This window comes from Miniopterus natalensis, chromosome 3 (assembly GCF_054644295.1).
Source record: "Miniopterus natalensis isolate mMinNat1 chromosome 3, mMinNat1.hap1, whole genome shotgun sequence".
Taxonomy (NCBI): Eukaryota; Metazoa; Chordata; class Mammalia; order Chiroptera; family Miniopteridae; genus Miniopterus; species Miniopterus natalensis.
Window position 1 is genome coordinate 70,865,029 of NC_142083.1, and position 13,693 is coordinate 70,878,721.

Genomic DNA, 13,693 nt, shown 5'->3' on the forward strand with positions numbered 1-13,693 from the left:
GTTTGTGTTTCTAATTGTCCCGGATATACGGGTCTAATGTGCTGTGAAAGGGAAGTGGCTAGTTACCCATCAGACAGGAGGAATCATTTCTCGGTTCCCAAGAGGCTGCAATGTTTAACACCAGATGCCAAATGTGAAAGTAAAGATCCTTAAAGCTTAGGATGATTTTTTAACAGCTTTGTTGAGATATAGTTCACATACAATATAACTCATCCATTAAACACATACAGTTCAATGGTTTTTGGTATATTACAGTATTAATATTTTTAAATCATGGTAAAATATATATAACAAAATTTGCCATCTTCACCATTTTAAGTCTACAATTAAGTCAGTGCCACTAATTACATTCATGATGTTGTATCCCATCGCCATGATCTATTTCCAGACTTTTCCATCACTCCAAACAAAACGCTTAGAATATTGCTATGCTACAATTAGGCTTAGACTAAAAGAATTCTGCCTGTAAAAGAGGGTGTTTAATATCTTCATCGTCTGCCCACAGTTCCCGACTCCAGGTGTTCTTACAATTCCCTGCTGCCTATTTGTACCTGAGCTGGGAGCAACAGCCTCGTGGTGGATCCCATCATTAACAGCAGGCTCTGTTCTACTCTGCTCCTCTCCAAGCCCAAGGGATGGGCAGCTGGAGTTTCTCTTCTGGAGATCTCAGAGGCAGAGGAAATGACACAGGCGTGTGGGCTAGAGGCGATGCCTCAGATATAAGCCCTGCACTTTGCACAAGGCATGTTGACCAAAGGCAAGGCCTCAGATATAAGCCCTGCATTTTGCACAAGAGATGATTCAACTACTCCCTTTTATCTCCACTCCCTACTCCTATTTCCAACTCCCACAGGCAATCATTTTCATGTGTTTGATGTATGTTATTTTGTTTTATGTTATTGCAAAATGTACAGCAATTTTGGACTCCTGCATTTTTAAGTTGTTAAGTCATCTAGGCCTGGACCTAGATAAAGGGATAAGGTTTCCCTTCACTGTTTCTAGACTATCACTGAAACTGGCCTTTCTGCATATATCCTTCTGGACACATCTCCCTGATTTACATTAAGAAAAATTACACCCATATGTTTTCTCTAATGATCTTATCTTCCACTATGTCTTTTATGAGCAGTATACAGCTTATAAGAAAAACTATACTCCATTCCCTGGTTCCTCTTCTTTAAATTCTAAGTCACTATTCCAGAGGCTGTGTTCCTTAGGGTTCTTGGCTGTAAGCAACAGATGCTGATTCTGACTTAAGAGGGAAAGGGATGTGCTGAACACATATTAGTTAGCTCACAGAGACCTGGGAAAGCTAGAAGTCCTAGGTGAAAGGAGGCTGCCAGAACTTGTCTGGGAAGGTCATTCTTGCTGCCAAGGGAGAGCAGACTCTGTAGGTGTCCCCCCCCCCCAACACTGCATGTAGGATGGTGCCCTGTCCCCATGATCTTTGGATGTAGCACCAGAAGGGAGTTGCCTTTATTCCATTGCTTTGGGTCAAATTCTGGGGCTGGTGCGTCTGATCGGCCAAACCTAGGCCTACAAAACAATATGACTTTTTTTTTTTTTTTTTTTTGCATCTAAAGTGGGAGGTAGACCCTGTCTCTTGCTAAGACTCAAATGGTGAGGAATGCCCCAAACACAGGAAGACAGTTCAGAGGGTGAGCAGCCAAAAGAAGTTACAGATGTCCCCTACAGGTAAAGAGCATCTGGTGTTCTGTACACATCCGAGTCACAGCTTAATTTTATCCAACTTAGAAAAAGACTGCGACTGGTTTGTTGGCCTCTTTTTGTTTCTGTTACTAAAATAAAAAGATACACTTGGGCAACCTCTTTTAGCAAATTCTTTTAGTGAGGTAGAAATTCTGATATAAGAACTACAGTATTTCTTTTTATTTTTCAAGTTTACATTCTTGTATTTGAAATATATTATGGAGCAAGTCTTTTCATAGTAAGCATAACTACAGCTCTCTCCAAGAGTCTAATCAGATTCTTATTCTGAGCCAATTTAACAGTGTTGCAATTTGCAAAGTTTTTTCTATTGCCTTTCTTCCTTTAAACTGGCCTCGTTAAATTTTCTTTAAAAAGGTATGTAGCTTGTATTACTGCAAGGTGGAAAAAGAGAAAAAATAAGGCAGAACAATAATGAAGTACAGGGGGGAAAATACTTATTTTTGTAACCAAATCCAAGGCTAACAGGGATTTTCGTTGGTGAAACAGTTTATTCAGATTGTATTATTTCTCAGGTAAACAGGAGAATCATATTTCTTATATGTTAATAGCTTGTCTGTATTTGTTCAATAGAAGGTTCACCCTGTTATTCTGTGAAGTCTCAAAATCTTAGCCCGCCTCACTGATGCCCTATTTATCTGACATATTTTCCCCGAGTAATGGCATTCGGGCTGTCACTGCTGCTTCACGTTAAACGTACCAGCTCACCATTTCCTGTGGCTTTATGGTGAAATAGATTAGATTTACTTAATGATTTTGTATCCCATTTCTGCCCCCCAGAAACCCTCATGAGATAGGTGAGAGAGACTCCGTGTAGGAATTAGGCACTTGCCTATCATTAGACAACTGTCAACTATAAAACAGATTGGATTCCAGGCCTACCAATGTTCCCGGACAGGGAAGAAGAGATATTTGAAGTAAGATAACAGGCATCAGTGAAAGAGAACATCGGTGGTGGGAGGGGGTGGTAACATGTAATTTCCTTTCAAGTTTTAGAAATTCACCGCTCAGGGTGCCGCTGAAGCCTGTTCTTGTCTCTTCCTAGGACAGGCAAACCTCGCCGACCGCCCCAAGCTGGAGGACGCAGACAGAGGCGGCGTAAGAGGGAGGGGAGGCCAGCCAGATGGTGCAGGCATGGAGGGGGTGCGGGTGAGGGGGAGCGTGGGGTGCTAATTAGCTTTTCTTGCTTCCCCAAGAGCCAGTGACAAGCAAGTGGCTGCCCCCTTAAAAACACCCCTTTTCTGTCCAGCAGGCAATAGTGGTTGGTCTTGTGGTCATTCAGAAACATGCATTTTTTTTTTTTCTTTTCTCCTCAAAATGTGGAAGTGGTGAAAGACATACAAAGGGAAAATCTAGATTTATTTATTTTTAAAACGTATCTTTATTGATTTCAGAGAGAGGAAAGGGTGGGGAGAGAGATAGAAACATCAATGATGAGAGAGTCATTGATCGAGCCCGCAACCCGGGCATGTGCTTTAACCGGGACTCGAACCCCGATCGCCTGGATCCTAGGTCGATGCTCAACCGCTGAGCCATGCCCTGCCGGACGGGAAAATCTAGATTTAAATGCTATACGTATCTAAGAAAAATAGATCTTATCTCCTACCTTTTTTTTTCCTTTTGAGAGACAGAGAGAGAGACAGAGAGAGAGAGACATTGATTGGTTGCCTCCAGTACACACCCCGACTGGGGACTGAACCTGCAACCTAGGTATGCGCCCTGACCAGGAATCGAACCTGCAACCCTTTGGTGCATGGGACGGTGCTCCAACCAACTGAGCCATACCAGCCAGGGCTCCTTCTATTTTTTGCAAAACCTAGATGCCCATTCATATTTTGACAATGCCAGCTGAAGGTGATTTGTTCTTTCTATTACAAAAATCAATCCAAACTAATCAAATTGTGTTTGGATATCTGAAAACTAATTGGTAAAATGATAAAACTGGCTATGAAGTCTAAACTCAACAGCTATAGCATCTTGTGTTTGGGGAGCGGTTGGCTTGCAGATAGATGTAAAAATATTCAGCAGGACGCATGTCAGGGCTACTCAGATGGGCCTTTCCTTGCACAGTCCCAGTTTCTGTGGGGTGGGGACTATCTGCATCCTTCTGTAATTTCTCTTCAGCTGCCATGGTGATGTTCACTGAAAGCCTGTTGAATGGAATCCAGGTAGAGTGAGTCAGTCACTACATGTGCTACTCAACACCTGTATAGTTATTATCCACTTTGTGCCAACATAAACATCAGTGAGCATGACAAAGCAAAACAGTTAACATTTGAAAATGCAGCATTTTAACAGGCCCCGGGTTTACTACTGTAATGCTTTATATGCTAATTTAAATAGCTTTCAAAATTGGGAAGTAAAGATTCTAACATCTATCTTTGTAGAGGAAGGGAAAGAAATATTTACTGGGCACCATGTGCCAGATACCATTTTACATACATTAATGTATTCAGCCCTTTCAACGTCCCTACAAGGTCCTCTGCCTTCTGCAGATGAGGAAATGAAGGTTCCCAGATGTTAAGTACATTGCTAGGGGGTCACATAGTGAGTGACTGAGCAGGATTCACACTGGGGTATGCCTGATTATAAGGCCTGCACCCTCCTGCCTTTACTCTACTTGAACCCCAATATCTCCATGGGTCCCCCAAGTAGTGTTTGATTTGTCCAGTGATTGGTCAAACCAACCCATTCTATCTCTACAGCATTCTCCACCTTCTTTCTTGCCACCAGCCCTAATGGCAGAAAGAGATCTGGCACCCAGGTCTTCAACTGCTTCAGTTTTGGAGCTTTCAAAGACAAATGGGAAGTGAAAGAGTGTCTTGCTGTGGATCCAGAACAGAGTGTTAATTCTGATCCTATAATGCAATCCTGTGATTGTCTTCTACTGAATTTCCAGTCTTCACATTCATCTTGTGCTTGCTAATATGTGATACATGTGTCTCATTCTCGTATTTGATATTTATTCTATTGTATGAATATCTTTGAGATCTAACATGCCCAATGTTAACTAGATTCCATTTGGGGCAGGTGCAACAACTATGGTTCTCCTTCTCATTGCTTAGCATGCCACACTCAATTCTTTAAATATGCATTTTTCATCAACTGAATGATTTTCTCCAATCTCTTCATCAACAATCATGACCAAGTTTGCTGGAAGCATTTGAGATGACATAGTAAACCTAAAGCTGAAGTAGGCTGTTGGTATTTAAGGAGAACGAGTCTTACATTATATGTTGCCACTTACTATATTTGGTACTATTTTATCAGTAGGTAGTCACTAAAATAAACATTAGAGATCAGACTCTTATTTTCAGACAAGAGTAATAGAAAATAAGTTTTCCAAATGGAATTCTTACACAGTTTTAAAATAATTGTTTTGAGAAGTTTTAAGAATATCTTTTGACTCATACCTACTAGAGTTCTTTGGGTGAAGCAGACATTTTAGGATTCACTTTACTTTTTAAAATAAAAATGCTGTGACTTCCCTTTTCCCTATGACAACTCGCTTCTCCATCCCTCACTTTGAGATCGACTCAACTTAAATCCCTTAAAGGAAGTGTATAGTAAATGAAAAAACTGAGAAATTAAAATTAGAGAAATGAAACCAGTTTTTTTTGTTTTTTTTTTTAAAATGACATCAGGTTTCTGTAAACCTTGTGCAGAAGTTGATTCAAGTCACCACAGGGTGATTTATTCAAGTCAATGTCACAGTGAGTGACAGAACTTTTCTGCAGTCATGGCGGGTTGTCTGACCTAGTTACTTCTGGTATGTAATAGGATACAGGATTATACGGTTCTGGATGTAACTTAAGAGCCCCGGTGAGACCAAGGGCAGGAGCTTTGTGCCTTATGTACTCTATGTTCTCCACAGCAGTGCCTCATGACTTCATTCCCTGACCTCTTTTGATAAACATAAAAATCTCATCTGGCCCCCAAATCTGAGAAAGCCCCTTAGGAACAGGGAGCTTTCTGTTCCCCTTCCCCACAACCACCCCCCAGTTGAGAACCACAGCTTTTACGAAGCCTGTCTGGCCAAGAAGATTAATAACTTTTAATATCTATTATTAAAACAATAGATACTTTTTTTTTGCTACCCCAGATTATAACTCCCTTTTTCTTCCCTTCTTCCGCATCCCCATTCCCCTTGAAAATTACTTCAGTACTCTTATTGAATTAAATTAGTACTGTATCTTCAGTTGCTTAGAAAGTTATATTATTATTATTATTTTAAATATATCTTTATTGATTTCAGAGAGAGAGAGGGAGAGAGAGGTGAAAACATCAGTGATGAGAGAGTCATTGATCAGCTGCCCCCTAACCGCCCCCTCCTGGGGATAGAGCCCACAGCCCGGGCATGTGCCCTGACCAGGAATCGAACTGTGATCTCCCGGATCCTAGGTCGATGCTCAGCGGCTGAGCCATGCCCGGCCGGGCAGAAAGTTATATTATTAAAAGAATTTAGGTCCCTGGATTACTAGAGATCAGTATTGAATCTGATCAATGGAATAGTTTGTGCCCAAATATGTATTCATATAAAACTTTCTATGTTGTTCAAAATAATATTTGTGAGATTCATCCATGTTACTGCATGTATCTGAGGCTCACTCTTTTTAATTGATAAATAGTCCTTATACCATGATCTATCTGTCTCTTCTCCTGTTGATGGGCATTTGGATTCGCTCCAGTTTGGGCTATTACAAATAAAGCCACCATAAACTTCTTGTACAAGTCTTTTAGACATTTGTCTTGGGGGTAGCACTGCTGGGCTACAGGGTAGGTACATTTTTAACTTTATAAAGAACTGTCAAGCAATTTTCTGAAGTGGTTGTACCATTTTATACTCCTATCAGAAATATATGAAAGTTTCAGTTGCTCCTTTACTCAATATATATATGCAAGTCAGAGAGGTCTATAATTACTTTTCAATGTCATCTCTTTTCAGAGACTTTAACAGAATATTTTTGGTAGCATTATATTCCAAGCATGTCGGTGTCCAAATTCTTGCCCAGTTTCTAATATTCATAGTCAACATACACAAATACAAATATTTCACACAAAATATAGAGCCATGTTACTTTATGAAATAGTTCTATTCCTGAGAAACTTGTGTGTAAAGCTAATTTTTTTGTAATCCCACTCACTTACTGAAATAAATTTTCCTCTATTTCAATGTCCAGTCCAACTCCTCTTTGTCCATGATATCCTCTTATGTCATCCTGACTTGAAGGGCTTTCTTCATTCTCTAAATTTTAGCAGCCCCTGTTTTGACACTTTTCATCAATGTCACTCCTTTGGGCCTTTGTCATTCATGGCATGGTTGCTTAGCCTATTTATTCACATCTACATTTCATTTCTGCACATACAGTTCTTGAAGGAACAAATCACATTTTGTATTTTAAAAACTTTATTTCATAGCACACAGTACAGTGTCTTGCACACAGGAGTTACTCAATAAAATTTCCGGGTTAATTGGTTTTCTATTTTTGTTTTGCTTTAGGGAAGGCATAACTGTTATTTTATGACTCAGCTTAAGTAATTTACTTGTTTCAATGATAATTTCCTCAATTTTTCATTTTTCCTAACTAATGTAAGCCAGGCCTACAGTTAAGATTGGTTTCCCTGATCACCTTACTAATTCCTAGTTTAAAGCACGCCCTATGCAGTGCGGTTTGAGATGAAAGGCACACCGCAAGGAGATTAGGGATTCCATCTGGGGTTTCTCTCTAATTCTCCCTGGGGGCTCTGGGTTGCCACTTACAGGTCTTGATAAAGTACTGGATCCATTTGCCAGACCCTGGAGGCTGACATTCTCTGAAGCCCAGCTCAGAGATCGTCTGTGTGCAAATGGTTTTCCTGTGCCTGATGCCCAGGCCTGTCTGGTCCTTGGTGTGGACTACCTTGTCCTGCCTCCTTTTCAGTACCTGGCACTTTGAGGCAGCATTTATTTAGATGTATGTTTGCTTGTCCACAACTGGATGGTTGATCCCCTCAAAGCAGGGATCATGTACCTCAATTATCCTTGCTCTGCATGTAGTAAGTCGCCCACAAATGTAGGATGAATAAATGCATGGATTACTGAGTGAGCAATGACTAGGACTTTTTAGGTATCCTAAACATTTAAGGGTGTGTATTTTAACATTTTAAAAAATATGCATATCTCTGGAGAATTTTAGGCCAAAAAGAACTATTTAGGTTGCTTCTCTTACTCTCCTTCCATGAGGTAGGTACATGGTGCTTTTGTCAAGCACCACTTCATCACATTTTGGGACACACTCCTCAGTGCTGATGGAATCCCATCCCATGTAGTTTGGTGAGGGCACCTTGATTCCTGACTCTCCCCCACCCCTGCCTATCAAAGGGTACATTTGGGCTTAGCCCTGGCCAGAGTACATCCTAGCCCTGGACACAGGAATTGGTTCAGGGCTGGCCGGGTGACCCAAACAGGCAAACGTTTTCCTGAGATTGGTTATATTGTGAAAAAAGAGAATTTAGGCTTGAGGTCAAAGCAGGACGCCAGGTTTTCCACCTGTGGAGACACAGCCTATATTGAAATAAAACCCATTGGTAGAGAAAAGTAGTGTGAAGAGATGGAGGACATTTTGGTGATGGGATTGTAATTGCTCAGTGGCATGGACCAGTTTAAGTTCATATTGCAATCACATTCAAGTTTAATACCCAGATTCTTCACCCTTCCTGTTCTACCTGGGGTGATTCTAAGTCCAAGGAGGTTCTTGACCACTGCAGGGAGAGCCATCCGCTTCTTGGTTTTGTTCTGTCTCCATTCTGTGCTGGCCGTCTCTAGATGGCCTTATTACGGTTTCCACCTACGGTGGCCTCTGGCATGTCTGTTCTCCATGCTTCTGCTGAGTGTCTATAGTTCCACCAAGTCTCAAGTGTCCAGTTCGCCCAGGTCAGTCTGCAGTTTCTCTGTCCCTTCCACTAATTTAAATCAGCTGGCTTCCCTTGGCCCCTCCATATCCTTCCTATGGGCACAGGAAAGGTGCATTAGTCAGGGTGCTCCAGAGAAACAGATCCAATAGGATGTGTACATATATATAGAGAGAGAAATTTTTTTGTTGTTAAAGGAATTGGCTCATGTGACTACAGAAGCTGGCATGTCCAAAATCTGCGGGGCAGGCTGGTAGGCTGGGGACACAGAAGCCTGCTGCAGGTCAAGTCTGAAGGCTGTCTGCTGTTAGAACTCACCTTGCTCGGGGTGGGGGGTGGGTTGTCAGTCTTTTGTTCTATTCAAGTCTTCAACTGAAAAGTAAGGCTTACCTATATCATGGAGTCTAATGTGCTTTACACAAAGTCCACATATTTAAATGTTAATCTCATCCAAAACATTCTTACAGAAACATCCAGATAATGTTTGAGCATGTACCTGGGCACCTTGGCCCAGCTAAATTGACACATAAAACTAACCATCACAGGCTAGTCTGTTCTCCACTCAGCTCCTCACAGTCCATGCCAGTTTTTGAACCTGCTCACGACCAGGGTTCTGGAGAAGGCTTCTTTTGGCGTCTGCTCTGCTGCACCAAGGTGAAAGAAAACAGGGGACTTTGTTGGGGGACAAACCATCTCTACTCTTGGACCCTCGACCCCTGCTCTCAACTCACCCAGGGGTGGACAAAGAAGCATGACTCCCACGGTGCATCTGGCTTCAAACTCTCCTTCCCCAGATAGGAGGCTTTTATCAGAGTTGGGGTGATAGAGATGGAAAGATGGGCTGGATGGGACTGATTCAGCCAGATTGCCTTTTTTACCATATCATCTAAGCAAAACTATGCAAATATTGTATTTACCTTTTTCATCTGCTGTTTTGAACTCAGCTGTGGGGTTTGGAAATGGTGCCTTTAATTTTGTAGACTGACCCAAGAGACTAAGGCTTATGGAAAAATTTCAGGGAAAATGAGAGAGGAAGGCTGGTAGGGAAGCTATTTTAGGCAATTAAAATCTCACCTCTGCAGTCTAAGAATTGAATGAATACATTAAAGTGTTATTGGGTAGGGATAAACCATACGCCAAGATAAATGAAGTGGCTGACTAAAGCCTGGTAATGAGAAAGGACAGCACTTAACTCTTTGAGTGGGGTCAGTTCCAATCAGAGCAGAAACAGCTGAATTGTGTGTAAGCCTTAAACTTTGACACCAGTTTTTATTGTTATTTTTACCATTCTAAAGGCAAAGATGCAGAATCTAGGGTGAAGGGGCCTACCTTTGTAAGATGAATAACGACAAAAAAGATTATAAATCAGATGCATAAATGCTAGTTTAAGAATGGTTTAAAGACTGTTTAAGAAAAGTTGTGTAGTGTTATGATCATATTTTAGCATAACAAAACTAAAATGTTAGAGTGCAAATTGGTTTCTCTTTTTGACTAAAGCATAAGCTATCAAGAAGGTGTACTGAGTTAAAATTACCACACCAACAAAAGAAAAAGACATGAAAAACAATAACAAACAAACCAAAAACCTCCACTAATGATACTATTGCCAAATATCCAGATTTTATCCTGCAATCTGGAAAACAATTTTGAGCAGTATATAAACTTTGTGAAGCTATGCTAAGAGAACAATCCTACTGAAGATGATAAATACACCTTCAAAACTCTTAAGCTCTTTTCAAAATACAAAAATAAAAACCAGAGTCGAGCCCGGCTGGTGTGGCTCAGTGGTTGAGCATCAACCTATGATCCAGGGGATTGAGGTTCGATTCCTGGTCAAGGCACATGCCTGGGTTGTGGGCTTGATCCTCCGTACAGGGCATGCAGGAGGCAGCCGATCAATGACTCTCTCATCATTGATGTTTCTATTTCTCTCTCCCTCTCCTCTCTGAAATCAATAAAAGTATATTTAAAAAATAACAACAAAAAAAACCCCCCCAAAGTTGGAAGAGATTCTGGATAGTCACTCAAACCTCTGAAACATGATTTGTTCTTACCCTTTTATGATAATTAGAAAAAGTATTAACTTTGTAAAGTGTATTAGAAATCTGGCCTAGCTCTGGTCAGTTTGGCTCAGTGGTTAGAATGTCGGCCTGTGGACTAAAGGGTCCCAGGTCCGATTTCGGCCGAGGGCATGCACCTCAGTTGCAGACTCAGTTCCTGGCCCTGGTTGGGGTGCCTGTGGGAGGCAACCGACCCATGTGTCTCCCTCACATCGATGTTTCTCTCTCTCTCCCCGCCTCCCTTCTACTCTCTCTGAAAAGCAATGGAAAAAATATCCTTGGGTGAGAATTAAAAAAATAAATAAAAGAAATCTGGCCTAGCAGACCATGTATTAATTTATTTCTTCATTTATATTGAAGAGATACCACTTATAATATTTTCCTACACTTTGTGCTGCAGCCCTAGCTGTCCCGTTTGTTAGGATTGTATATTCGGCTCTCTGCCAGCTGTCACCCCTCCTGAGTCAAACGTGGGTTACTGCGAGCTTTCAGTCTTCCCTTCACCTGTCTCTGCATCTGTGCCCCATCCTAGCCTGGGCCCCTTTATGCCTAGATCTTACAGGTATCCTGTATTTTTCTGTCCCGGATGCAAATGATATATGGAAAGTAGGGCAAATGTCAAATAAGTTCTGTGTAGTAAGGTAGCCATACGCTGTGGGAGGAGTGCTGAAGAGGGGAGTGATGGCAGGCAAGCTGAGACTTGGTGGGGGTGTATGTGGCCTAACCAATAATCAGAGCACGTGCCCTAACAAGTCAGTGAAGGCTGATAGGGAAAACAAGGCAGAATATTTGAAATCACAATTGTCCTTGTAAATGCAGAAGCAAACTTACTAGTATTTGTTATTTCTCTCCCAATTCATTGGCAGTGATGGGATTTCAGGAATTATTTAAATGAAGAGGGATGGACAAACAGAATATGAAAGGACAGGAAAGAAGCAGGCCTTCCTGCCGATACAAAGCTGAGGGAATAAGGGATGTGTACATTTAGAAAAGTACCTGACCAAACGTTTGCACAATCTCCTAATTCTAAGGTTAAGAGATTTTCCATCCCCCACCCCCCTTTTGATTGAGGACACAGGATCATTACATTTCTAACATATTATAGATTTTATTTTATCTTTAAAAAACCCCTGCAGGGTAGGAGTCACCTCCCATTTTCCCAGGAGGAAACAGCTATCAATAGCAAATCATCAATTGTCTGACTCCAATGTATTTTTTCAGATACTAGGGTATATTCTGAGTCTCCAGAAAGAGTCTGAGACTGAGGGATTCTGTTAAGAGAAGCTTCACGGAGTTGAGAGCAATAGAGATTATGCCTGAAATCACTTCACATACAGTGTTACAATTTCAAAAATGGACAAAATAATTTAAAAAGAAAATTTCCAACTATCTTTTTAAAGTCTGCAGTGAAAAGGAGTGCGGCGTGAAAACCAAACCAGTGCAGCAGACGGGACCTCAACAAGGGGATTTACACAGAATCCTGATTCCATCACCTTGGTCCCAGCACCCATCTTTTTTAGGCCTTATTTCTTCTTCAGTAATTTGGATTTTCCAGACCCTTTAAAGTTATTAAAATGATCTGAATCCTTACTTTCCAACACCTAACACCAACTTCAAAACAGAGGCTTTTCAACTCCTAACTCTCAAGAGCTTAGGGAGGGAGGTACAGGCGACCCTAGGGTTAGGAGTGCCCACCCCGCACAGTTCGAAATGAAAAGCCGGGTATTATTTGAGTCTGACCTCCACGTCTGAGAATTCGCAAATGCTGATTCTCAACTTCCAAAAGGTAATACTGTTTTCTATCAGCAGTTGGTTGAATCCGCGAATGTGAAACCCAGGAATAGGAGGGCCCACTACAGACTGATTAAAAAAACAAAAAATGTTTAAGTAAACCCGGGCAGTTCAAACTCAGATTGTTCAAGGGTCTACTGTATTTGAGACAACAGGACAGGAAATAGAACCATTAATAAGGAGAGTATCATTACTCACACAGTGCCCAGAAATTCGCGGAGGACGATACAGGCCTGGTGCCCTTCACTAATTCTTATGTCTGTCACTTGATTAATATTTGAAGAACATCCTAGCCTTCATTTCTGCCATTATTAAAGTAACTAACATGTAATTACCCTACAAATGCCTTCCTAATGGGCTGTGAGTGGCCTTCTAGGTTATATTTAAGGGTGAGGCTCTGGAGCCAATTGAAACTGCCTGGGTTCAAATGTAGTCCTGTCCCTGCTGGGCAGCCTTAAAGAAATTCATCTATAAAATGGATGATTTTTTTTTTTTTTTTAAGGATGCAGATTTCTTTCTTTTTTTTTTTTTTGGAAATTAAATCACTTTTTATTTTTCAGTTACAGCTGACATACATTATTATATTAGTTTCAGGTGTACACTCCAGGGATTAGATGAAATGGATGAATTTTTGTGAGGGGTTAATATCCAAAATTTATAAAGAACTTAAAAAATTAACACCAAAACTACAAACTATCCAATTAAAAATCAGGCAAAGGACCTGAATAGACACTTCTCCATAGAAGACATACAGATGGCCAATAGATATATGAAAAGAAGCTCAACGTCGACTTAAAACTACATTGAGCTATCACCTCATACCCGACAGCACGGCTACCATCAATAAGTCAACGAACAAGTGCTGGCGAGGGTGTGGAGAAAAGGGAGCCCTCGGGCAGTGCTGGTGGGAATGCAGACTGGGGCAGCCACTGTGGAAAACAGTATGGAGTTTCCTCAAAAAAATTAAAAATGGAGCTGCCTTATGACCCAGTGATTCCTCTTCTGGGTACTCATCCAAAGAAACCCGAAAGAAACACTAATTCGAAACAACATACACACCCCTGTGTGCATTGCAGCACTACCTGCAATAGCTAAGATCTGGACGCAGCCCAGTAGGTGAGCGGGTAAAAAGCAGTGCTACATGTACACAGTGGGATGCTACTCGGCTGTGAAAGAAGGAAATCTTGCCTTTTGCAGCGGCATGGATGGACCTGGAGAGTAGT